At 37.5% G+C, this 27,231-nt stretch overlaps 1 pseudogene; it reads right to left on the bottom strand.

The window, feature by feature from the left end:
* Positions 1 to 17,902: 17,902 nt before the first annotated feature.
* LOC113893590 lies at positions 17,903 to 18,655 on the bottom strand (annotated as a pseudogene).
* Positions 18,656 to 27,231: the final 8,576 nt, after the last annotated feature.

Genomic DNA, 27,231 nt, shown 5'->3' with positions numbered 1-27,231 from the left:
GAAAGAAAATCTAGACTTAAAAATTCCTGGGAGGAGCTAACTTTTCTTGGATGAGCTAATAAACTGCAGTCTTTTTAAGTCCCCTGTAGATAATTCACTGACTCTGGGCACAGGCTTAGCTGAGACTTAGCTCAAGCAGAGAGACTCTGCTGGAGGAAGGAGAAACCAGAAAATTTTCAGTTGACATGCAGAATTAAAATAACAAAGCAGAAAATTGAGGAGGCTCAAATGCTTGACCAGTTCTCTCCACAGGATGTCTTCTGAGTTCTGGGATCATGTGGGAGTCTGGGGAGTTAAGAGAAATTTTCTGAAAGATAGACTGTAATGTCCTGCCATCCAGGGTGTTAACAAACAAAATCCTGCTGGGGGGAAGCAGCTAGACTCTAGCACATGGCCAGAATCCCTTCAATATATTTTTCAGATTTTGAACCTCTGTGAGAAGGAGAATAATATGAAGCTTGGCTGGGAAATTCTGAAGACAAAGCTAAAGTTTTATTTTTAAAAAACCTCAGAATTATCCTTTTCTTTTATTGGCAACTATATCATTCTAACATTTCTAATAATAATGAAAACAGTCTTTGAACATTTTTCAAATATTTCCAAATAATTCTGAAGCTCCGATTTGCGAACAGCGCATGCATTACTAAAGGCAAGGCATCACCTTGCACCTGGCTTGGAGGCCACTAGAAAGTCACATGAACCACAAACAGATGCAGATCTCTGCTTTCTGTGGACACAGCGCTATTTCCTCCATCATCTTCTGAACACCTGCTATTCACTTGGTCTGAATGCTTTTCCCTCTTCATGTGCCTCAGCCCTTCTTAGTCTTAAGATTTTAGCTTGCTTGTCATATCTTCTAAGAAACTGTGACTGACCAGATTATTTGAGGCATTTTGATCCCTCATTTTCTGCTTATACATTCTGTTTATTTCCTTCTAATTGCATTTAACAATATACAGCTGATAGATATTTACTGAATTTTATATTCATTCTCTGGAGAAGGCAACAGCAACCCACTCTAGTCCTATTGCCTGGAAAATCCCATGAACGGAGGAGCCTGGTAGGCTGTAGTCCATGAGGTCGCTAAAGTCGGACACGACTGACCGACTTCACTTTCCCTTTTCATTTTCGTGCACTGAAGAAGGAAATGGCAACCCACTCCAGTGTTCTTGCCTGGAGAATCCCAGGGATGGGGGAGCCTGGTGGGCTGCCGTCTATGGGGTCCCACAGAGTCAGACATGACTGAAGCGACTTAGCAGCAGCAGCAGCAACATATTCACTAACAATTTTCCTCTCCTGAAAATTAGCTCCATGAAGTTAGGGATACTTTTTGTGTCTTTTTCTTTTGTATATGCCCACAACTCCTAGCAGGTACCACATAAACAATAGTCACTAAATAAATATTGGTTGAATTAACAAAATGAATCAAGTATTACTGTACAATATATTGGGTTGGCCAAAAAGTTCATCTGAGTTCTTCCGTAACTAACAAATGTTTTGGCCAAGCCCATATGTTGTGACAGCCATTATGCTAATTTCCACTTTATTTTTCCCATGTGCATTTTAGATGATTCTTGAACTTATCTGGGTTATAAGTTGTATTACTCTGTCCATGAAAGAAAACACATATTTATAAGTACAATATTATACTTATTACAATTCTATTAGAATTGTAACCTATATGAGTTCAACAGATGACACCACCCTTATGGAAGAAAGTGAAGAGACTCTAAAAAGCCTCTTGATGAAAGTGAAAGTAGAGAGTGAAAAAGTTGGCTTAAAGCTCAACATTCAGAAGACAAAGATCATGGCATCCGGTCCCATCACTTCATAGGAAATAGATGGGGAAACAGTGTCAGACTTTGTTTTTTGGGGCTCCAAAATCACTGCAGATAATGACTGCAGCCATGAAATTAAAAGACACTTACTCCTTGGAAGAAAAGTTATGACCAACCTAGATAGTATATTCAAAAGCAGAGACATTACTTTGCCAACAAAGGTCTGTCTAGTCAAGGCTAAGATTTTTCCAGTGGTCATGTATGGATGTGAGAGTTGGACTGTGAAGAAAGCTGAGCGCCAAAGAATTGATGCCTTTGAACTGTGGTGTTTGAGAAGAATCTTGGACTGCAAGGAGATCCAACCAGTCCATCCTACAGGAGATCAGCCCTGGCATTTCTTTGGACGAAATGATGCTAAAGCTGAAACTCCAGTACTTTGGCCACCTCATGCAAAGAGTTGACTCATTGGAAAAGACTCTGATGCTGGGAGGGATTAGGGGCAGGAGGAGAAGGGGACAACAGAGGATGAGATGGCTGGATGGCATCACTGACTTGATGGACGTGAGTCTGAGTGAAGTCCGGGAGTTGGTGATGGACAGGGAGGCCTGGCATACTGTGATTCATGGGGTCGCAAAGAGTCGGACACGACTGAGTGACTGAACTGAACTGAACTGAATCATACAATTAATTACACAACTTTTAGCATGATATTGGATTAAATAATGATTCTAGAAATAAATAGAACTGTCTGAATATCAGTGGTTATTTAACATAATACTATTTTTTATAATCTTATTAAACAAGCAAACACATAATTATATATTGTTTTAAATTATTTTCATTAAGATTAAAAAGCGATGTATTTTCTTTTAAATTTCATATTATAAATAAGAGATAATAGTATGTGGAATTTCAGTAGTGTTATTCATGACTGGGTGTCTGTTTACAGCTATCCCTTTGATAAATCAGTGGTAGGATTCTTTAGGCTGAGAAATTTAACATGATTAGTTCTCATTAATGTCAGAGTTAAGCTTTTCCCTTATAATAAGGACAGATCCATTCAAGTAAGGTTCTTGCAGAACCCAAATATCTGTCACACAGTGATTGTTTCCCGCACCATTAATTTTAGGTCAACTAACAGAATATTAAAGAAAAGTAGAACAATAATCTAAAGTTTAGAGGCTTAAAATCAAGTACATAAATTGAACAACTTTTGTGAAATAGGTACATATTAAAAATAATTTGTCTACTATATGTATTTGATTATACTTTTTAAATAGCATCATTTTATTTATATTGATATTAGAAATATTTATTCAATTTGAAAAGATTAGGAAATATACAAAAAAATAAATGCTAAAAAATAACCACCAACAAAACTGAAGCCCAGTGAAAATAACCATTCTCATGTTGGAATATTTCTTTTTTCCCCCTCTGTTGACATGCCTGAGTATGACCAAGACTCAATCACATCCTTAGGACTCTCATAAGCATTGTGGAAGGAAAACATCCAGGAATATAGACATTATGTTAAAAAAAAAAAAAAATCAGGTTTGAGGCCTGGCATTATGATTTTGACATAAAAATATTGTGACTCATAGATTTGTGAAGGTTTAACAGACCAGGAATAAACTTCTTCATATCTTGCATTTTGCATGTTCAGCATTATAAATTAAATTAATATAAGAATATTTGAATCCAAGTCATTCTGAGGATTTCTGATTGTTTACAAAGAGGAGAATGTCCTTAAAAGATATCTATGCATATGAAAATTAAAATTTGACATATACTGAAAAATTAGCACCATGCAGGGTTGTAATTTCACACTTCTCTTATAAATTATGATGGGGATTTTTTTAAAAAAAATATAGTATGATTATATTTTAATACAAAACCAACATACAAAACACCACAGTAAATTGACAGCAATAATATATGGTATTTCATTTGCACTACACTAAGACATTGATGGAGAAGGCAATGGCACCCCACTCCAGTACTCTTGCCTGGAAAATCCCACGGACAGAGGAGACTGGTGGGCCACAGTCCATGGGGTCGCTGGGAGTCGGACACTACTGAGCGAATTCACTTTCACTTTTCATGTTCATGCATTGGAGAAGGAGATGGAAACCCACTCCAGTGTTCTTGCCTGCAGAATCCCAGGGACGGGGGAGCCTGGTGGGCTGCCGTCTATGGGGTCGCACAGAGTCGGACACGACTGAAGCGACTTAGCAGCAGCAGCTGCAGCAAGACATTGATATACCAAGGAAAATGAAAAGAAAAAAAAAAAAAAGAGCAAAATGAAATAATGCAAGAGACTGGTGAGGACTAAGCATATATGATGGAGAATTTTTAAAAGAATTTTATCAGTTACAAATGCCATTCTTTCTTTTTCCTACTATAAGCTAGTTAATATGTGAAGACTTGAACTATATTAAATTTTGTAACATTTAATCATGAATCATCATTGGCTCATTTATGTTAAATATTTCTCAAATATGCATCAGTTATTTGATCATCTTTGGTCACTTTGTTACTTATGTTACAGCTTTCTATTAGGATACAAAGACTAGGTCTTGAGGCTGACCCTTTTGCCTTAAATTGGACTGTATGCCTCTTTGTTTATAATAGATCATAAAACAACTTGCAAAATATATTCTTTAAACAAACTAATGAACTTTGCTCTATCAGCATAGACACAATGAAGTGAGGTGTAGGAATGCTGAATTACTTAATGTTTATTAAAGACAATTTGCTATAAATATCTCACACCCTATATGCAACCAAAAAATTATAAATACATATATATTAGACAGAGATTTGTAATATTGTACAGGAGGTGGTGAACAAAGCCATCCCAAAGAAAAAGAAAAGCAAGAAGGTGAAGTGGTTACCTGAGAAGGCTTTATGAATAGTGAAAGAATGAAGAGATACAAAAAGGTAGGGAGAGAGGGAAAGGTACATCCAATTAAACGCAGAGTTTCAAAGAATAGCTAGAAGATATAGGAAGACCTTCTTCAATAAACAGTGCTTAATAATAGAAGAAAATAAAAAGTAAAGACTAGAGAGCTCTTCAGGAAAATTGGAAACATCAAGGGAGCTTTCCACCCAAAGACGGGCACAATAAAGGGTAAAAATGGAAGAGACCTAGTAGATGCTGAAGAGATTAAGAAGAGATGGAAAGAATACATGGAGAACAGTATAAAAAATATCTGAATGAACTGGATTGGTGTGGTGTGACTAACTACAATGGTGTGGTTAGTCACCCAGAGCCAGACATTCTAGAGAATGAAGTCAAGTGGGCCTTAAGAAGCACTGCTGTTAATAAAGCTAGTGGATGCAATGAAATTCTAGCAGAACTATTCAAATCCCTAAAGGATGATGCCATCAAGGTGTTGCATTCATTATGCCAGCAAAGATGGAAGACCCAGAAGTGGTCACAGGACTGGAAAAGGTCAATCCTCATCCCAATTCCTAAGAAGGGTGGTACCAAAGAATGTGCTAACCATTGGACAGTTGCACTGATCTCCCATGCTAGTAAGGTCATACATAAAATCTTGCATGCTAGGCTTCAGCATTATCTGAACCAAGATCTTCCAGATGTTCAAGCTGAGTTTAGAAAAGGAAGAGGAACTAGAGATCAAATTGCCATCATTCGCTGGATTATAGAAAGAGCAAGGGAATTTCAGAAAAACATCTATCTCTGTTTCATCAACTACTATGCAGCCTTTGACTGCATAGATCATGACAAACTGTGGAAAGCACTTAGAGAGATGGGAATACCAGACCATCTTACCTGTGTCCTGAGAAACCTGTATGCAGGTCAGGAGGCAACAGTTACAACCCTATGTGGAGCAACTGATTGTTTCAAGATCAAGAAAGGAGCATGACAGGGTTGTCTGCTATCACCCTGTTTGTTTAACTTATACGCTGAGCACATCATGAGAAATCCTGGGCTGGCTGGGTTGCAAGCCAGAATCAAGGCAGGTGGGAGAAGCATTAACAACCTCAGATATGCAGATGTTACTACTCTAATGGCAGAAAGAAAAAGGAACTAAAGAGTCTTTGGATGAGGGTGAAGGAGAAGAGTAAAAGAGCCGTCTTAAAACTAAATATTAAACAACAACAACAACAACTAAGACCATGGCATTTGGACCCATTATTGCATGGCACATACAAGGGGAAAAGGTGGAAGTTGCGACAAATTTCCTCTACTTGGGCTCCAAAATCACTGCAAATGGTGACTGAACCCATGAAATCAAAAGATGATTGCTTCTTGGCAGGAAAGTGATGACAAATCTAGACAGTGTGTTGAAAAGCTGAGGCATGACTCTGCTGACAAAGGTCTGTATAGACAAGGCTATGGTCTTCCCAGTGGTCACATACTCTTGTGAGAGCTGGACCATAAACAAAGTGGAATGTCAGAGAATTGATGCCTTTGAACTGTGATGCTGGAGAAGACTCTTGAGAGTCCCTTGGACAGCAAGGAGATTCAACTTATAAATCTTAAGGGAGATCAACCCAGACTATTCACTTGAAGGACTGATGCTAAAGCTGAAGCTCCAGTAGTTTGGTCATTTGATGCAAACAGACGAATCATCAGAATAGTCCCTCATGCTGGGAAAGATCAAGGGCAGAAGGAGAAGAGGGTGTCACAGGATGAGATGGCTAGATGACATCACTGATGCAATGAATATGAACTTGAGCAAACCCTGGGAGATAGTGTGGGACAGGGAGGTCTGGCAAACTACAGTCCATGGGGTGGTGAAGAGTTGGACATGACTGGGTGACTGATCAAAAACAAGTATATTAGTTGGATTAAAGATTTACTGAGCATGGTTCTGCCCATCAGAATAAGACCCAATTTCCCCCTCAATCAGTCTCTCCCATCAGGAAGCTTCCAGCAACCTCTTAATCTTCTGCATCCAAGGGAAGACAGACTGAAAGCCACAATCACAGCCTTGTCTATCTCAATGAAACTACAAGCCATGCAGTGTAGGGCCATCCAAGACTGGTGGGTCATGGTGGAGAATTCTGAAAAAACCTGGTACACTAGAGAAAGGAATGGCAAAAAACTTCAGTATCCTTGCCTTGAGAACCCCATGAAGACTACGAAGAGGCAAAAATATAGGACATTGAAAGACGAACTCCCCAGGTTTGTTGGTGCCCAATATACTACCGGAGATCACTGGAGAAATAACTCCAGAATGAATAAAGAGATGGAGCTGAAGCAAAAACACCACCCCGTTGTAGATGTGACTGGTGATGGAAGCAAGGTCCAATGCTGTAAAGAGCAATATTGCATAGGAACCTGGAATGTTAGGTCTATGAATCAAGGCAAATTAGAAGTGATCAAACAGGAGAAGGCAAGAGTGAACATCAACATTTTAGGAATCAGCGAACTAAAATGGACTGGAATGGGTGAATTTAACTCAGATGACCATTATATCAACTAATGTGGGCAAGAATCCCTTAGAAGAAATGGAATAGCCCTCAAAATAGTCAACAAAAGAGTTCTAAATTCAGTACCTGGATTCAATCTCAAATATGACAGAATGATTTGTGTCATTTCCAAGGCAAACCATTCAATATTACAGTAATCAAAATCTATGCTCCAACCAGTAATGCTGAAGAAGCTGAAGTTGAACGATTCTAGGAAGACCTACAAGGCCTTCTAGAACTAACACCCAAAAAAGATGTCCTTTTCATTATAGGGGACTGGAATGCAAAAGTAGGAAGTCAAGAAATACCTGGAGTAACAGGCAAATTTTCCTTTGGAGTACAGAATGAAACAGGGCAAAGGCTAATAGAGTTTTGCCAAGAGAATGCACTGGCCATAACAAACACCCTCTTCCAACAACACAAGAGAAGACTCTACACATGGACATCACCAGATGGTCAACACCAAAATTGATTATATTCTTTGAAACCAAAGATGGAGAAGCTCTATACAGTCAGCAAAAACAAAACCAGGAGATGACTGAGGCTCAGATCATGAACTCCTTATTGCCAAATTCAGACTTAAAGTGAAGAAAGTGGGGAAAACCACTAGGCCATTTAGGTATGACCTAAATCAAACCCCTTATGATTATACAGTGGAAGTGACAAATAAATTCAAGGGACTATTTGATAGACAGAGTTCCAGAAGAACTATGGATGGAGGTTTGTGAAATTTTTCAGAAGACAGAGATCAAGACCATCCCCAAGAAAAAGAAATATGAAAAAGCAAAATGGCTGTCTGAGGAGGCCTTATAAATAGTTGTGAAAAGAAGAGAAGTGAAAAGCAAAGGAGAAAAGGAAAGATATACCCATCTGAATGCAGAGTTCCAAAGAACATCAAGGAGAGGTAAGAAAGCCTTTCTCAGTGACCAATGCAAAGACATAGAGGAAAACAATAGAATGGGAAAGACTAGAGATCTCCTCAGAAAAATTAGAGATACCAAGGGAACATTTCATGCAAAGAAGGACACAATAAAGGACAGAAATGGTATGGACCTGACAGTAGCAAAAGATATTAAGAAGAGGTGGCAAAAATACATAGAACTATAAAAAAAGATTTTCACAACCCAGAAATCACAATAGTGTGATCACTCACCTAGAGCCAGACATCTGGAATGCAAAGTCAAGTGGGCCTTAGGAAGAATCCCTACAAACAAAGTTAGTGGACGTGATGGAATTCCAGTTGAGCTATTTTGTATCCTAAAAGATGATACTGTGAAAATGCTGCACTCAATATGTCAGCAAACTTGGAAAACTCAGCAGCGGCCATAGGACTGGAAAAGGTCAGTTTTCATTCCAATTCCAAAGAAAGGAAATGCCAAAGAATGTTCAAGCTACCGCACAATTGCACTCATCTCACACACTAGCAAAGTAATGCTCAAAATTCTCCAAGCCAGGCTTCAACATTACTTGAACTGTGAACATCCTAATGTTCAAGCTGGATTTAGAAAATGCACAGGAACCAGAGATCAAATTGCCAACATCCACTGGATCATGGAAAAACAAGAGAGTTGCAGAAAAACATCTACTCTACTTTGTTGACTATGCCAAAGCCTTTGAATGTGTGGATCACAAGAAACTGTGCAAAATTCATAAAGAGATGGGAATACCAGACCATGTGACCTGCCTCCTGAGAAATCTGTATGCAGATCAAGAAACAACAGTTGGAACTAGACATGGAACAACAGAATGGTTCCAAATAGGAAAAGGAGTATGTCAAGGCTATATATTATACCCTGCTTATTTAAATTATGCAGAGTATATCATGAGAAACGCTGGGCTGGATGAAGCACAAGCTGGAATCAAGATTGCTGGGAGAAATATCTCAGCTATGCAGATAATAGCACATTTATGGCAGAAAGTGAAGAACTAAAAGAGGCTCTTGATGAAGTGAAAGAGGAGAGCTAAAAATTTGGCTTAAAGCTCGAAATTCAGAAAACTAAGATCATGGCATCTGGTCCCATCACTTAATGACAAATAGATGGGGAAACAGTGGAAACAGTAATAGACTTTATTTTGGGGAGCTCCAAAATCATTGCAGATGGTGACTGCAGCCATGAAATTGAAAGACGCTTGCTCCTTGGAAGGAAAGCTATGACCAACCTAGAGAACATATTTAAAAGCAGAGACATTACTTTGCCAACAAAGTCTATCTAGTCAAAGCTATGGTTTTTCCAGTAGTCATGTGTGGATGTGAGAGTCGGATTATAAAGAAAGCTGAGTGCCAAAGAATTGATGCTTTTGTACTAAGGTGTTGGAGAAGACTCTTGAGAGTCCCTTGGACTGCAAGGAGTTCCAACCAGTCCATCCGAAAGGAAATCAGGCCTGAATATTCACTGGAAGGACTGATGCTGAAGCTGAAACTCCAATGCTTCGGCCACCTGATGCAAAGAACTGACTCATTGGAAAAGATCCTGATACTGGGAAAGATTGAATGTGGGAGGAGAAGGGGACAACAGAGGATGGGATGGTTGGATGGCATCACTGACTCAATGGACATGAGCTTCAGTAAACTCTGGGAGTTGGTGATAGATTGGGAGGCCTGGTTTGCTACAGTCCATGGGGTCACAAAGAGTCAGAGTCGACTGAGCGACTGAACTGAACTGAATTGATTTTTGATGCTTTTAAATAAGGAAGAGATAGACCATAATTATGAATATTTCACAAGAAAATAAACTCATCATTATTCACCATAGACTTTCCCGCCAAAATATCAATCACATAACAGTGAATTCAGTATTGTATGACAGGAAAAGAGACATTACTTTACCAACAAAGTCTATCCAGTCAAAACTATGGTTTTTCCAGTAGTCATGTATGGTAGACTGCTTCACAGCTTCTCCACTAGATGTTAGTCACTGGTACAAGGTAGAACCCAATTTATTTTACGGAGTTGAACATTGTTTTGTTTTGGGACATGAACCTCTGTACCTCTGTAGAATTCTATACCTCTACCTCTAGGACAATCAAACGAAGAAGCTGAATGCATAGTTTAGAAATCAGGACTTCGGTAAATATTTGAGGTACAAAATAAGTGAAATAAAAGCTATATTTGGGATAATTAGAAAAAAAATGTAACAGTGATCTCAAACTGGTGGTTCTGCAGATGTGTTTTATTTGGTTAATGTAATGTTTAAAAAGTCAACATGTTTAATTTTAGGTATGCTTATATTCTCCAGTTAGGTAGGTTTTCCCACTCATGTGTTGTGCCTTACCATGATTGCCTTCACTAAATTATGTTATCTGCATGTCTACTGAAGTTACTTTGGTTCTTAAGCCTTGCTTAAGATGAAACAACAGGTAGTCTTAGGACTTGTTCTTGTTCAGTCGCTAAGTTGTGCCTGAATCTTTGCAACCCCATGGAAAGCAGCATGCCAGACTTCCCTGTCCTTCACTATCTCTTGGAGTTTGCTCAAGTTCATGTCCATTGAATCAGTAATGCTATCTAAATATTTCATCCTCTGCCACCCTTCTTTTGTCTTCAGTCTTTCCCAGCATCAGGGTCTTTTCCAGTGAGTTGACTCTTCCCATCACATGGCCACAGTGTTGGAGTTTCAGCTTCAACATCAATCCTTTCAATGAATATTCCAGGTTGTTTTCATTTTGGATTGACTGGTTTGATCTCCTCTCAAGTTTTCTCCAGCACCACAGTTCAAAAGCATCAATTCTTCAGTGCTCAGCCTTCTCTCTGGTCTGACTCTCACATCCATGCATGACTACTGAAAAAACCACAGTTTTGACTATATGACTTTGTCAGAAAAGTGATATCTTTTCTTTTTTTAAATTTTCTTTTGTTTTATTTTTTTGCTTTATTTTTTTTTTAACTTTATAATATTGTATTGGTTTTGCCATACATCAACATGAATCCGCCACAGGTATACATGTGTTCCCCATCCCGAACCCTCCTCCCTCCTCCCTCCCCGTACCATCCTTCTGGGTCATCCCAGTGCACCAACCCCAAGCATCCAGTATCGTGCATCAAACCTGGACTGGTGACTCGTTTCATGGGGATGATTTGGGAGAATGGCATTGAAACATATATAATATCTTTTCTTTTTAACATGCTGTCTAGGTTTGTCTTGACTTCCCTTCCAAAGAGCAAGGATCTTTCAATTTCATAGCTGCAGTCACAGTATGCAGTGATTTTGGAGCCCAAGAAAATAAAATTTGTCACTGCTTCCTCTTTCTCCCCTTCTATTTGCCATGAAGCATTGGGAAATCCAAATTATATGCATTTGATTTGTGAACATAACATACTTGAGAACAAATCCTATCAAAATATCTTGATGAAGGAACAAGTCCCGTTTTGTATTTTTTATACATATATATATATAGGTTGTTTAACATATATATATATGTATTATATATACACACATATTATACATATACATACATATATATACATACATATATACATATGTATACACACATATATACATATATACACACATATACATACATATATAATACATATACATATACATATTACATATATACATATTACATATACATATATAATACACACATGTTATACATATACATACATATATACACATACATATACATACATGCATACACATATACATACATATATAATACATATACATATTATATATGTGTGTGTATTTTATATAAACATATATACATATAGGTTGTTTAATTTCACATTAAAATTGACACTTTAATAACTACATTATATTTCTAAGGCTGCTGTAACAAAGTACCACAAACTAAGTGGCTTAAACAACAGAAAATGTTTGCCTCACAATTCTGGAGGCTGGAAATCTTAGACCAGGGTATTTATTGGCAGTTTTGGTGTCTTTTGAGGGCTGTAATAGGGAATCTGTTCCATCCTAGCTTCAGGTGGTTTGCTGGCAATCTTTGATGTTCCTTGGTGTACAGAAGTACAGCTTGATCTCTTCCTTCATCCTCACATGGCTTTTTTTTTTCCCTATGTGTGTGCTTCTGGGTCCAAATTTCCCCTCCTATAAGATTACCAGTATTATTGCCTTAGGGCCCACTGACCTCATCCTAAGAAATTACATTTTGAAAGGTCTTATTTCCAAAAAATATCACATTATGAGTTACTGATGGTTAGGCCATCAACTTATGAATGTGAAGGTCACACAATTCTTAACTATTGAATTCTAACCATAAGAATGAATTACAATAATAATGTCGTAGGAATGTCAATTTGCTTTAAACATTTCTAAGTGCTTCCTCTATTTTCTATACTTATTTCATGCCTGTGGTTAAGAATATGTAGATTGGTTCCAGAGCACAAAAGACACTGAGTATAGCACTGCTTACAAAAATAGGAAAAATATTTAAAACTCCAGAAGGATAGAAAGAGTAAGTTACAATAAATATATCAGAAAGATATTTGCTTTGATATATTCAGAATACTTATTCTTTTATGAGTATCTTTTCTAGGAAAGCTGTTGTCTCTAATTTCTGTTAGAAGCAATCATAGTAGCTTGGTGTTCTGTGATTCTTTCCTGTTTTTGAAATCCTGCCTACAAATTTTTACTTTCCCTGCTCAACTAGCCTTAGAGAAATCATTGCTACATTAGCTTCTGACAAATCACTATTCACTGGAGATGGAAGCCACATTTCTGTTTCTTTGCTTAGCTTCTTCTAATGTAGCTTCATGCCTCTGAATGAGGAGCTGTTAATGGAGATTATTCTGAATTTGGGTCATTTTTCAGAGGTACTTTTTCAAAACTGGTAATATGAGTCACCCTGAAATGCCTTTCAGTCTGGTATAATTTCACTCTAGCAAAAATGTGTTTAAGTTTATGATGTATGCATAGTACTCTATTTTCCTGTTTACCTGTTTTCCTATTAATGACCCCTCTCAATCCAGAATTTTCTCTCCTATGAGGATAACAGAAAAAAAAAGATTATAAAAGCACATAATTTTTCCTTTAACTCAATCTGTCATGACTCAATTCTTCTTTAAAAGCATCTTTGTACATAAAGTAATCAATTTTGTGTTTCAGACAAATATATATCTTTCATATAGTTATGGTGATTCAAAATTATTACTTTAAATCTTAAAAGGGCTATTGCAGAAATTATTAAAAATATTTTAGTGCTAAGGAGTAAAGTGTCCTACATAACATTGTAATATTCCAGTATCAAAAATGTAAAGTGACCTATCAGATCCATATTGAAATTTTAAAAAATTAACTAAAAAATAATTACTTGAATTACATCATAAAGTTGTATGAATAGTTGTAATGAGTACTTTCATTATATAAATGGTACAAATACCGTTTTATAGGGAAATCTCATGAATATTTTTAAATAGTTACTATGCTAAGTCACTTCAGCCGTGTCCGACTCTGTGCAACCCCGTAGACGGCAGCCCACCAGGCTCCCCCGTCCCTGGGATTCTCCAGGCAAGAACAATGGAGTGGGTTGCCATTTCCTTCTCCAAAATAGTTACTATATCATCCATTAATATAGCTTGCCAATATAGCTTGCCATATCAACCAATGGGACCATAAAAGAATAAACTGCTATTTTTTGTTAAAAAAACAAACTTAGTAGTGGTAGATAAATTATAAAAGAATACAAGAGCAGGTATTTTTCATAGTATGTCCAACTGTGCTGTCCCTTTGGCACTTTTGTTTGCAGTTTTAAAAATAACTATTGAATAATGTGATAACATGATAAAAATAATGCAACCATATACTGTTCATAAATACGTTAAGAAAAAAATTAAAGCAAGTAAAATGCTTTTAATATATTGTAGACTCTGCTAAGAATATGAAATTTGGGACCAGATTGCCTATGTTCAAATCCTGACTTCCAATGATTTGCTTGTTGACTTGGTCAAATTATTTAATGTCTCTCTGTGACTTTAAGTCCTATTGTTTCAACTGTTGATTTTAAAAGAATGTAATTCACAATATAAATTATATCTTTACTTCATCAGTTATCTTCAGTGTATATAAAGTGCCACACAGCTAAAAGTCAACTGCTTTTTAAGTCAGGTGGCCTGAAGGTATTAGCATAGAAAAGTGTATCTGTGAACTGAGCACCTACAGATAAGTGATAGAACATCCATTGCTTTGGCTCCCCAGTAATCTTTCTCTTTCTCTCTCTTCTACCCATACATTAGACAATAATGACAACAGCATCTTCTTCATTACATGATGCAACCATCTTTCATGCAACTGAAGATATCCGACCATCTCCCAACATGAATGTTTTAAAATATAATGTATTAATGGAAAATGTGAAGTATAGTAAGGTCAAAAGATTGGGAAATGGTTGCCATTGAAGAGATCGTTTGTTGCAGTTCCCAAGATAAAAGAGAATAGCAAGCCATGGCCTGGGAAAAAGCCAGGCCATGCTGAGTTGGTCACTAAACATATGGTAAGGGGGAAACTATGGACAAGAACTTTGTTTTCCTCAGGAAGTAATGGACAAGGATAAATAGGCTTAGAATTGGCTTTCAGGCTTTGATACATAGATGCTGTCCCTAATTGTCTGGTACCTGGTTCTGAGGTGATTAGGGCAGGTTTATAGTAACCAAGAATGTGAAAGCCCAATAAGAAAAGTGATTGGGAGTATGGATTCTGGATGGGTTGGTTAGTATTTGAAAAATCCCCCTGGAAGAGAACGCCTTTCCAAGAAGAGGGGTGACATGGAAGAGTCAGGAAATCAAAGCATGGTGATGCATATCAAGTTGTCTAAAACCAGGCCTACTTGACACAGGCTTATAGGGCAAATATTAAAGCATCAAGCTTATCAGATCAGATCAGTCGCTCAGTTGTGTCCAACTCTTTGCGACCCCATGAATCGCAGCACGCCAGGCCTCCCTGTCCATCACCAACTCCCGGACTTCACTCAGACTCACGTTCATCAAGTCAGTGATGCTATCCAGCCATCTCATCCTCTGTCGTCCCCTTCTCCTCCTGCCCCCAATCCCTCCCAGCATCAGAGTCTTTTCCAATGAGTCAACTCTTTGCATGAGGTGGCCAAAGTAACGGAGTTTCAGCTTCAGCATGATTCCTTCCAAAGAAATCCCAGGGCTGATCTCCTTCAGAATGGACTGGTTGGATCTCCTTGCAGTCCAAGGGACTCTCAAGACTCTTCTCCAACACCACAGTTCCAAAGCATCAATTCTTCGGTGCTCAGCCTTCTTTACAGTCCAACTCTCACATCCATACATGACCACAGGAAAAACCATAGCCTTGACTAGACGAATCTTTGTTGGCAAAGTAATGTCTCTGCTTTTGAATATGCTATCTAGGTTGGTCATAACTTTCCTTCCAAGGAGTAAGCGTCTTTTAATTTCATGGCTGCAGTCACCATCTGTAGTGATTTTGGAGCCCAGAAAAATAAAGTCTGAGTTTATCTGACTGTTTCCCCATCTATTTCCCATGAAGTGGTGGGACCGGATGCCATGATCTTTGTTTTCTGAATGTTGAGCTTTAAGCCAACTTTTTCACTCTCCACTTTCACTTTCATCAAGAGGCTTTGTAGTTCCTCTTCACTTTCTGCCATAAGGGTGGTGTCATCTGCATATCTCAGGTTATTGATATTTCTCCCGGCAATCTTGATTCCAGTTTGTGTTTCTTTCAGTCCAGCGTTTCTCATGATGTACTCTGCACATAAGTTAAATAAGCAGCGTGACAATATACAGCCTTGACATACTCGTTTTCCTATTTGGAACCAGTCTGTTGTTCCATGTCCAGTTCTAACTGTTGCTTCCTGCATACAAATTTCTCAAGAGGCAGATCAGGTGTTCTGGTATTCCCATCTCTTTCAGAATTTCCCACAGTTTATTGTGATCCACACAGTCAAAGGCTTTGGCATAGTCAGTAAAGCAGCAATAGATGTTTTTCTGGAACTCTCTTGCTTTTTCTATTATCCAGCGGATGTTGGCAATTTGATCTCTGGTTCCTCTGCCTTTTCTAAAACCAGCTTGAACATCAGGAAGTTCACGGTTCACATATTGCTGAAGCCTGGCTTGGAGGATTTTGAGCATTACTTTAGTAGCGTGTGAGATGAGTGCAATTGTGTGGTAGTTTGAGCATTCTTTGGCATTGCCTGTCTTTGGGATTGGAATGAAAACTGACCTTTTCCAGTCCTGGGGCCACTGCTGAGTTTTCCAAATGTGCTGGCATATTGAATGCAGCACTTTCACAGCATCATCTTTCAGGATTTGGAATAGCTCAACTGGAATTCCATCACCTCCACTAGCTTTGTTCATAGTGATGCTTTCTAAGGCCCACTTGACTTCACATTCCAGGATGCCTGGTTCTAGGTCAGTGATCACACCATCGTGATTATCTGGGTCATGAAGATCTTTTTTGTACAGTTCTTCTGTGTATTCTTGCCATTTCTTCTTAATATCTTCTGCTTCTTTTAGGTCCATACCACTTCTGTCCTTTATCGAGCTCATCTTTGCATGAAATGTTCCTTTGGTATCTCTGATTTTCTTGAAGAGATCCCTAGTCTTTCCCATTCTGTTGTTTTCCTCTATTTCTTTTCATTGATCAAGCTATAGAAGCTAGAAATCCTGTGTACATTGGGTCACAAGATAATCATAATTCTTAACTGTTGTAGTCACACTCACATCTGGATATTCTATAGCCTTAAACTAAGTTGCAAAAAAAAAAAAAAAAGTCACTTCTCCTTATATAACATATTAGGACAATATAGAATGTAAAAAGGAATAATGTTCCAGGACAAGTGAATATAAGAGACTGGTTCCAAATATTTCTGCTGTCTTTCTCACCCATTTTATGTCACTTTTCCTTCAACCTGCATTTTTTTGGTCAGAGGTCTTTAGTTAATTGTGTTACACAAACCCACATTCCCAACGGCCTGAGTTTCAGTAGTATTGCCATTATGGAGTTGAAGATTTTTCACTAACTTTTATGTCTAGATCTGGATGTAGTAAGAGGCACATCCAGTGATTTTGAATTCTAACCATAATTCCAGTTGCCCCATGGTTATTTATTTATTGATATGTCAAAATGATAAGTAATTTAGAATACATATAAAATATGACATTGAGCTAGATGCTAAATATGAAGATTTGCCAAGAATAAACTAGTTCCTCAGAATGGGGTTGGCTATAAATATATAAAAACCTTCTGATTAATGGAAAGGGTAGAGTGATCACAACAACAAGAACAAGGAAAGAACAACAAAGACAATTGGGAAAGAACTGTAATTGAAATATTGTAACACTCAGAATGCACCGAAACTGTGCTCATGCTTAGAGGGTAGCAAGCGAATGTGGCCTTTTGGCTTTGAGATGGTCATGGTGTTCCAGCTTTACTCATAATTGATCATGCTGACTCCAGAGAGGAAAATAGATCAGAAGAGAAACAGTCTGAAAGCACAACACATGTACTCTTATTTATGAAGATCTTCAATATAATTTTCTTGTCTTCAATAAGATCTTCACTCACATTTATACATTCTAGCATGTAGTTTTCGATAAGTATCTTATCAAGCAATGGGGGTATATAGCTACTCATAGAAATGAAAGGATCTGGTTGAGTATCATAGTTTATAGGTTCTAACGTCCAGTATTAGTATCTTTTTTTTTTTTTTTTTGATGTCTGATCTTATTTATTTGTTACTCTTAGAACATCTCAGTTTTGACTGGACTCAGAAGTAGAAGCTCTCTTCTGCAAGAGAGGACAGCCTCTGTCTCTTGGCAATCTGTTCCTGCCATTTTTCTTTGGCCTCTTTCATTCTCTTGGCCAAAAGTTTAGCATATTCTGCAGCCTCTTCTTTGTTTTTCTTAGTACGCTGTTTCTTCAGAGCAATACGCCGGCGTTTGTGTTGCAGAACTCGTGGAGTCACGAGATGCTGAATCTTGGGTGCTTTAGTCCTAGGTTTCTTACTGTCTTTGTTTAGGGGCTTTCGTACAACATATTGGCAGATATCATCTTCTTTAGAGAGACTGAAAAATTTACGGATTCTCCTAGCTCTTTTTGGACCCAGGCGATGAGGCACTGAAGTATCAGTGAGTCCAGGAATATCCTTCTCCCCTTTTTTCACGATGACCGAATTGAGAACACTCAGATTGGCATCCACAATGCAACCCCATACAGATTTTTATGCTTTCTCTCTCCAGTCCTCCTTGGTCTGTAACAGGAATGTCCCTTACTCAATAGCAGGTGAACTTGGCCATGGGTCAAGACACCCTGCTTCATGGGGAAACCCTGCTTATTGTTCCCGCCACTGATTCGGGCCACATAACCCTTCCATTCTTCACCCAGAGCATCAGCAACAACTTCTGTGGCCATATGCTTCTCGCAGAAGGTACGAAGTTTTCGTTCATTGTCCACTTCAATGAGCTTCTGGCAGCCAGTTGCTGGGAAAGAGATGTTCAGCTTCATTCTGAAGTGGTTGACAGCCTCTGAGGTGCCACAAAAAAGAGCCAGTATTAGTATCTTTGAAGGTTTGGAAGTCAAGAAAAGGAACAAAGACCCCCAACAGTAAGAAGTAACAGTATACAATTTTTTCAAGCCACTCATAGTTGCAAATCACTTGATATAACAAAGTTCTTTTTCTAGTATATGAGTGTGTACAGATTTTGTAAGCTGTATGTATAGATTCTGTATGATCTCTGGGTCAGGAAGATACCCTGGAGTAGGAAATGGCAACCCACTCCAGTATTGTTGCCTGAAAATTCCATGAACAGAGGAGCCTGGCGGGCTACAATCCATGGGGTCACAGTCAACCACAACTGATCACCCATGTCTTTATTTAATAATATATGCTGCTGGTGTTTAGTCGCTCAGTCGTGTCTGACTCTGCAACACTGTGGACTGTTTCCTGCCAACTCCTCTGTCCATGGGATATTCCAGGCAAGAATAACGGAGTGGGTTGCCATTTCCTTCTCTAATAATAATATGTAATTAGTAGTAAAAGCTACCATGCATTGAAATGGTATGGGACTAGCTATGTTTATTACATTACTTAATTTTCAAAGCAAGTTAATATTTCAGATGCTTTTCCAAAAGAGAAGTGTGAGAAGTTTCTGAGACTGGAAGATCTAGAGAAGAACATTAGCTATTTTAAAATTATGTTTGGATCCTATGTTAATCTCAGTGCCTGTGAATTAGTGAAAAACATTTTTCTCCCTCGTTGCCATGTTAGTGCTTTCTGAATTCTAACCCCAAGTGCCTCAGACAACAAGACGACTCACTTTTTCTACCATTACTGTTTTATGATATATATGGTGGCCAAAGGCAGGGCCGGCATTGTGAAACTGACACTAGTTATACAATGCTATGTCTCATCCTGACTTCAGAGTCTTGAGTTTGTTCCATTATAAACCTCTGAGATCAGGAAAAAGTTCCTCCTCAATATTCTGCTAGAAATCCAGGGATTCCCCTGGGGTTTTACATATGTCTTAAGAAGTAGAGGGAAGGCAAAATCTATAGTTGTCACGTGATTACTGAGCAAGATTCTGTTGAACTGGTGGGCATCCCTTATTGCTGCTGGTCAGTCAGAGTTGTGACTTTGGTAGCAAAAGGGATGGAATTTCACTTTGAGGTATGTGGCATGATAAACTGGCTGATAGCTGAACTAAAGAATTGAAGGATGAAAGCTCATAGTCAGGTAAAGACCTCTACCTAATGTAACTCCTCAAAATATTTAGTTATTCAGAGTGGTACCTCTCTTGGTCTACTTAACCACTACTTTATAGGAATCCCCACACCACATACCCTTTGCCACTCTTCTAGACTCAAGTCTTCACATTGTAGAGCCCAATTCATAAGCTGCCATGGATACTTTTCCTCTCATTTGGCCACTTATTCTTTATCCATCTATATCTATAAAGACCTTCTATTTTTCCACTATAGATTTTTAGGCAATATAATAAAAGTTGATTAAAAATTGACAAGTCAACCAACAAACAAACATTTAAATATTTTTTTCAAACATAAGGAATAGTCGTTTTCAGATACATTCTGCAGGTAAGGCAGGTATATAGCAGTGCTGCTATGAAAATTTGAATCATTCCATAGCAGCAAGAAAAAATTAAAAAAACAAAAATACTGATTTTCACATTAGAATATATAATGTCCTGCAATAAATGCCTAGAATTCACTGATTCAGTCCTTCTAAGCTCTACATCTCCACATTTGGCTCTCAAATTATTCTCAGGAAAAAAAAAAAAAAAGAGGTAAAATCAAGGAAAGGAGAGAGAAGGAAGAGAGACATAGCAGGAGTCTGTGACCTCAGCAAAATGTAATACATTACATTATATATGGGCACAGTTGAGCTAATTCCAACAGCTTTTAGGTCTTCTCATCCCTGCAAAGAACACTAGCCTATACTTAACAGGTATATAAATGCTACAATAAAACATTTATGATTAAGTCCAGCTTAATCTCTAATCATGTATATTTATTTCAAATGTATTTCAATATGGGGTTTCTCTGGTAGCTCAGATGGTAAAGAATCCACCTGCATTGAAGGAGATCTGGGTTTGATCCCTGGGTAGGAAGATCCCCTGGAAAAGGGATTGGCTACCCACACCAATATTCTTGCCTGGAAAATTCCATGAACAGGAGCCTGGCAGGCTACAGTCCATAAAATCCCATGAAGAAAAGCTTGGTACCTTGAAGATGGTTAATAAATGAAATATGCGTATAACATAAAATTAGAAAGGAATAGTTTTGTTTTTCTTTAAACTTACACAGAGGTCTGATGTAGCCAGTCCAACATCAGACTAATAGCTGACTGAAATAATGAGTCTAAAATACTTATTTTGGAGCCTAGCATAATAGAAGGATTTAAAATTTAACAAAGCAAGCATGTTTTTATTATGGAAAATAGACTCCAAAAATACCAAGAAAATCTCTGGAGAAAAAATTTATAGAATGCCTGTTTTAGGGGGCCAGAGAAACGAATCGCCAGTCCAGGTTCAATGCACCATACTGGATGCTTGGGGCTGGTTCACTGGGATGACCCAGAGGGATGGTACGGGGAGGGAGGAGAGTGAAGGGTATCTCATCCTCTGTCATCCCCTTCTCCTCCTGCCCTCAATCTTTCCCAGCATCAGAGTCTTTTCCAGTGAGTCAGCTCTTCTCATCACATGGCCTAAGTATTGGAGTTTCAGCTTCAACATCAATCCTTCCAATGAAGACCCAGGACTGATCTCCTTTAGGATGGACTGGCTGGATCTCCTTGCAGTCCAAGGGACTCTCAAGAGTCTTCTCCAAACCACAGTTCAAAAGCATCAATTCTTCCACACTCAATTTTCTTTATAGTCCAACTCTCGCATCCATACATGTCCACTGGAAAAACCATAGCCTTGACTAGATGGACCTTTGTTGGCAAAGTAATGTCTCTGCTTTTTAATATGCTGTCTAGGTTGGTCATAACTTTCCTTCTAAGGAGTAAGTGTCTTTTAATTTCATGGCTGAAGTCATCATCTGCAGTGATTTTGGAGCCCCCCAAAATAAAGTCTGACACTGTTGACACTGTTTCCACTGTTTCCCAATCTATTTGCCATGAGGTGATGGGACCGGATGCCATGATCTTAGTTTTCTGAATGTTGAGCTTTAAGCCAACTTTTTCACTCTCCTCTATCACTTTCATCAAGAGGCTCTTCATTTCTTCTTCAGTTTCTGCCATAAGGGTGGTGTCATCTGCATGTTTTAGCACAAGTTTAATAGGATTATTGTCCTCTAACTTTCTCTTTTTACTATAATGTCATTCTCCTAGGAGTTTGGGACATAATTTAGACATAGAGACTTCAAGTTCTCAGAATATCTCTCCATCCTTAAGTGATATTTTCTCCAAAATTGTCTTCCATACATTCATTTAGCAAAACTCTACTTATCCTTTGAAACACAATTCAATATTATCCTTTACAATGGTCTCCTATCATTTGCTGGTCAATTGTTTATTATGGCACTTATCACACTGTTAAAATTACTAGTTTACATGTATATCTCCTTTGGAAAGTTCTGGTTCTGAGTAAGTCAGATACTACATTTCATTGATCACAATTTCCCCAGATATTGTATTGAATCTAACTCCATACCTGGGCACATAGTTGACATAAAATACAAATTTAAAGAATAAATGAAAACTTTATTTCACTGTAGCATAGAAACAGGTTCTGATATGAGTAGATTCATTTTATAGATGATGCTAAAGATAGAGAAATATAAAATAAAGATGAAAAGGTAATGAATACAACTATCATATTGATAGAGATCATAGATCTGCCTACATGTAAGTACATATTCCATGATATCCAGAGAACAGGGAGACAGAAGAGATGGAAAACTATTACAAGTAATACAAGTGACAAAAATACCAGAAATTACTTCAGTGGTTCCAACCCTCAGCCCGTTTCCTCATCCCCATCCCCGAGAATAAAGGACTAAAGTAAACGATGAATGCCAAATTGTGGGAGGAACCACTACTTAACCAACAACACAGGTAATAGGTGGTCTTTGTGACTACCTTTTAGCTGTGTTTTATCTCTGATACTGAAGATGAACTTGTTCATGTATTTGACTGTGTCCTGCTTTGAGTGTCTATATTTGGACCATGATTCCCAAGACAACAAGGTCTGGGGGGTTAAGTATTGATACTTGCTACAACATGAATTATTTGAATTATTCCATAAAACATTATGCTAATTTAAAGAAGCCAGTCACAGAAAGTCGAATATGGTATGCAGACTGAAAGTAGATAAATGGTTGCTGGAGGAAGAGAGTGATGAAAGATGTTTTAAAATTAGAAGTGATGATTGCATAACTGTGAATGCATTTTCTTTAAAGAAACACTGAATTCCCCCAAAAAATAAGGTTTGGGGGATGAAGTATTGCTACCTGCTACACTTTAAAAGAATTAACTCTGTGATATATGAATCACATGTCAATTAAGCTGTTATAAAAAACTGAGGGAAAGAAGTTTGGTGGATGATTAGACAATTGAAAACACTAGTTAAAATCAGAATTTGCAACAGGGGAGAAATAATGGTATGTAGCATTCAAAGTTCTATATACCTTCTCACTAGTTTATGGAGCCTTCAACATTTCAAAGAATAATACATCAAAAGCCCTATGATTCCAATACTATAATATGTAAAAAAAAAAAAAAAACTTTAGCAAATTGTTTTAATCATTTCAAGAGTTTTAATATATAAAAGAAATAAGATATTTGACATTAATGTAAATGCCTTTTCAACCAAGAGCTGGGTCTGTATTTTTACTTTGTTGGAAACCAGAATTTTAGAATTATTTTTAAGTAATATGCTTAAGTTATTTGATTCTCATCTATATACTTCTGATGATTTATTGGGCTATAAAAAGCACAAATAAGCCACCAATTATTAAAATTAATATCTCAAACTGCCAGTTAAGGTGCATGCATTGTGAAGGATAAAAATAATGCTCATTTAAAAAATGTAAAGATTAATAAAAACATTGCTATCAATCTATATTAGGAAAGGAAATGACAGCCCTTAAAGAAAACTATTTCTGTTACTGTGAGAATTTTGGAAAAATATTTAAATGCTTTAGTATAGTAATAAGAATAAGGAGAAACTTGACAATACCATTGGAAAAGAGACAAATACTTGATTTTTCTTTTCTTTTCTTTCAGTTCTCTTAAAGAATTCATTTGGAATAAAAAAGGAAATCCTGTAGGGTAAAATACAGAAGAATTAGTTAACTGAATTATATAAACCAAAATAAATTTTATTTTTATAGAGCAATAATATTGAAACACAGGAGCAAGAACTGTAGCAATATCCTAAAACTCAGGTTAATTTTAATTTTGAGCTTCTATCTTTCCTGCCTGCTGAGAAACATAATTTTAGTCATTTGTAATATCTCTTAGTCTCTTCAAAGATGAGAATCAATCAAAACATTGGCATTTTAGTAGTCCAGAATAAGCCATCTCATATTAACCATGTGAATATCCATGTAAAAGCTATATTTTATAAAGTTCAAGGTAATAACTATTTTGAACACCTACTCTATTGTATAGCTCCAGTGTCTCAGGGTTCCACAGGCAGGCTGGTGTCAAAGTTCAGAGAAATGTCTGAGAAAGCTGAGACATGGGCAAAGACCATTTATCTATAGAAAATATCATTTGAAACACCCCACAGTCAACATGAATGTTCAGATCCAACACCTATCTAAGGCCTCAGTTTCAAGATACCACAGGGAAAACTTCACAAGACCATTTGTGGTTTTTTCTAGTGTTAAAACATACATCATTTCTCTTTGAACTCTTTCAGTTCACTGGCATTGTGAAATTCCATCTTATTCAGTTAACCATACGGTATTGTTGAATTCACTTAGCACTTCTGGAAAGCATGGTTCAGTTTTTCTTTCTTTTTTCACCCAAGTTCTCATGGCTTCCTTATCATCTGCAAATCCAAATTGGGGAATCTTCTAATCCAGGATTGAACCTACACTTGCTATGCCTTCTCATGGAGACAGAGAGATAATAGATAGATATAAATTGATTGATAGATGTAGATACAGATGTAGAAACAGATATTTTTCCTATTCAAGTACTTCTTCCTAGACACAAGTTTTGGCTTTTAGAGGAAAAAAAGGCAGGAAGAATCACAAGCTGTTTTTGCTCTTGTCACTTAAATTCATGAATTTGGAAAAGAAAAATGCTAATATACTATAATGTAGTATGACATGATGTGAAAGAAAGTGAAGTCGCTCAGTCGTGTCCGACTCTGCGACCCTATGGACTGTAGCCTACCAGGTTTCTCAGTCCATGATGTAGATATAAATAAATAATAAATTACTGTCTCAAAATATTGTCCACACTAGGCGAATTTATCTGAATAAAAACATTTTAGGTATGTATTAGGCTGTTCTCAATTTTTATAAATAATGAGCTTCCAAGAATATTTAAAAAGTGAATGCATAAGCAAAAAAATTATGTTTAATGAAAGATTTGTTTCTAATAAACAAAGCTTATTCTAATATCCATAATCAGCTTTTAAAATTCAAAGTTTTTGAATACATGTGTAATGTCGTATAGAATATTAAAATAAGTATTAAATAAAGTACTTTTAAAAACACAAAGTTTTATTATTTGAGTTAACTTGAATTTACTAGGTTGAAAAATCCTAGTTCAATATTAAAGGAAAGCTTAACTTGGTGATTTTTGTAAAGGATTAATCAGAGAAGAAGAAAATATTCACATGGAGATTGTGTTGATTTTGATGAGTACTTAACATATTTTCTTAAATAAATTGTCAAGAAAATTTAAAGGCTAGATTTATTTTCTGTGAAAATAGTCTATTTGGTTTCAGCTCAGAGATGTAGAGAACTGAAAGAGGATTATCCTCTTCATTACATCATTGATAAGCCTGGACAAAGGGTACAATAATTATTTTTCTTAAACCTCAGTTCAGTTCAGTTCAGTCACTCAGTAATGTTCTACTCTTTGCGACCCCATGAATTGCAGCACGCCAGGCCTCCCTATTCATCATCAACTCCGGAGTTCACTCAGACTCAGGTCCATCGAGTCAGTGATGCCATCCATCCATCTCATCCTCTGTCGTCCCCTTCTTCTTCTGCCCCCAATCCCTCCCAGCATCAGAGTCTTTTCCAATGAGTCAACTCTTCACATGAGGTCGCCAAAGTACTGGAGTTTCAGCTTTAGCATCATTCCTTCCAAAGAAATCCCAGGGCTGATCTCCTTCAGAATGGACTGGTTGGATCTCCTTGCAGTCCAAGGGACTCTCAAGAGTCTTCTCCAACACCACAGTTCAAAAGCATCAATTCTTCGGTGCTCAGGCTTCTTCACAGTCCAACTCTCACATCCGTACATGACCACTGGAAAAACCATAGCCTTGACTGGACAGACCTTTGTTGGCAAAGTAATGTCTCTGCTTTTGAATATGCTATCTAGTTTGGTCATAACTTTGCTTCCAAGGAGTAAGCGTCTTTTAATTTCATGGCTGCAGTCACCATCTGCAGTGATTTTGGAGCCCCCAAAATAAGGTCTGACACTGTTTCCACTGTTTCCCCATCTATTTCCCATGAAGTGATGGGACCAGATGCCATGATCTTTGTCTTCTGAAAGTTGAGCGTTAAGCCAAATTTTTCACTCTCCCCTTTCACTTTCATCAAGAGGCTTTTTAGTTCCTCTTCACTGTCTGCCATAAGGGTGGTGTCATCTGCATATCTGAGGTTATTGATATTTCTCCCGGCAATCTTGATTCCAGCTTCTGCTTCTTCCAGCCCAGTGTTTCTCATGATGTACTCTGCACATAAGTTAAATAAGCAGGGTGACAATATATGGCCTTGACGTACTCATTTTCCTATTTGGAACCAGTCTGTTGTTCCGTGTCCAGTTCTAACTGTTGCTTCCTGACCTGCATATAGGTTTCTCAAGAGGCAGGTCAGGTGGTCTGGTATTCCCATCTCTTTCAGAATTTCCCACAGTTTATTGTGATCCACACAGTCAAAGGCTTTGGCATAGTCAATAAAGCAGAAATAGATGTTTTTCTGGAACTCTCTTGCTTTTTCCATGATCCAGCGGATGTTGGCAATTTGATCTCTGGTTCCTCTGCCTTTTCGAAAACCAGCTTGAATATCTGGAAGTTCACAGTTCACATATTGCTGAAGCCTGGCTTGGAGGATTTTGAGCATTACTTTACTAGCGTGTGAGACAAGTGCAATTGTGCGGTAGTTTGAGCATTCTTTGGCATTGCCTTTATTTGGGATTGGAATGAAAACTGACCTTTTCCAGTCCTGTGGCCACTGCTGAGTTTTCCAAATGTGCTGGCATATTGAGTGCAGCACTTTCACAGCATCATCTTTCAGGATTTGGAATGGCTCAACTGGAATTCCATCACCTCCACTAGCTTTGTTCATAGTGATGCTTTCTTTTTTTTTTTTTTTAATTTTTTTTAAATTTTATTTTATTTTTAAACTTTACATAATTGTATTCATTTTGCCAA

The sequence above is a fragment of the Bos indicus x Bos taurus genome, chromosome 5, assembly GCF_003369695.1.
Source record: "Bos indicus x Bos taurus breed Angus x Brahman F1 hybrid chromosome 5, Bos_hybrid_MaternalHap_v2.0, whole genome shotgun sequence".
NCBI lineage: Eukaryota > Metazoa > Chordata > Mammalia > Artiodactyla > Bovidae > Bos > Bos indicus x Bos taurus.
This window is presented reverse-complemented; position numbering and strand designations above follow the sequence as displayed.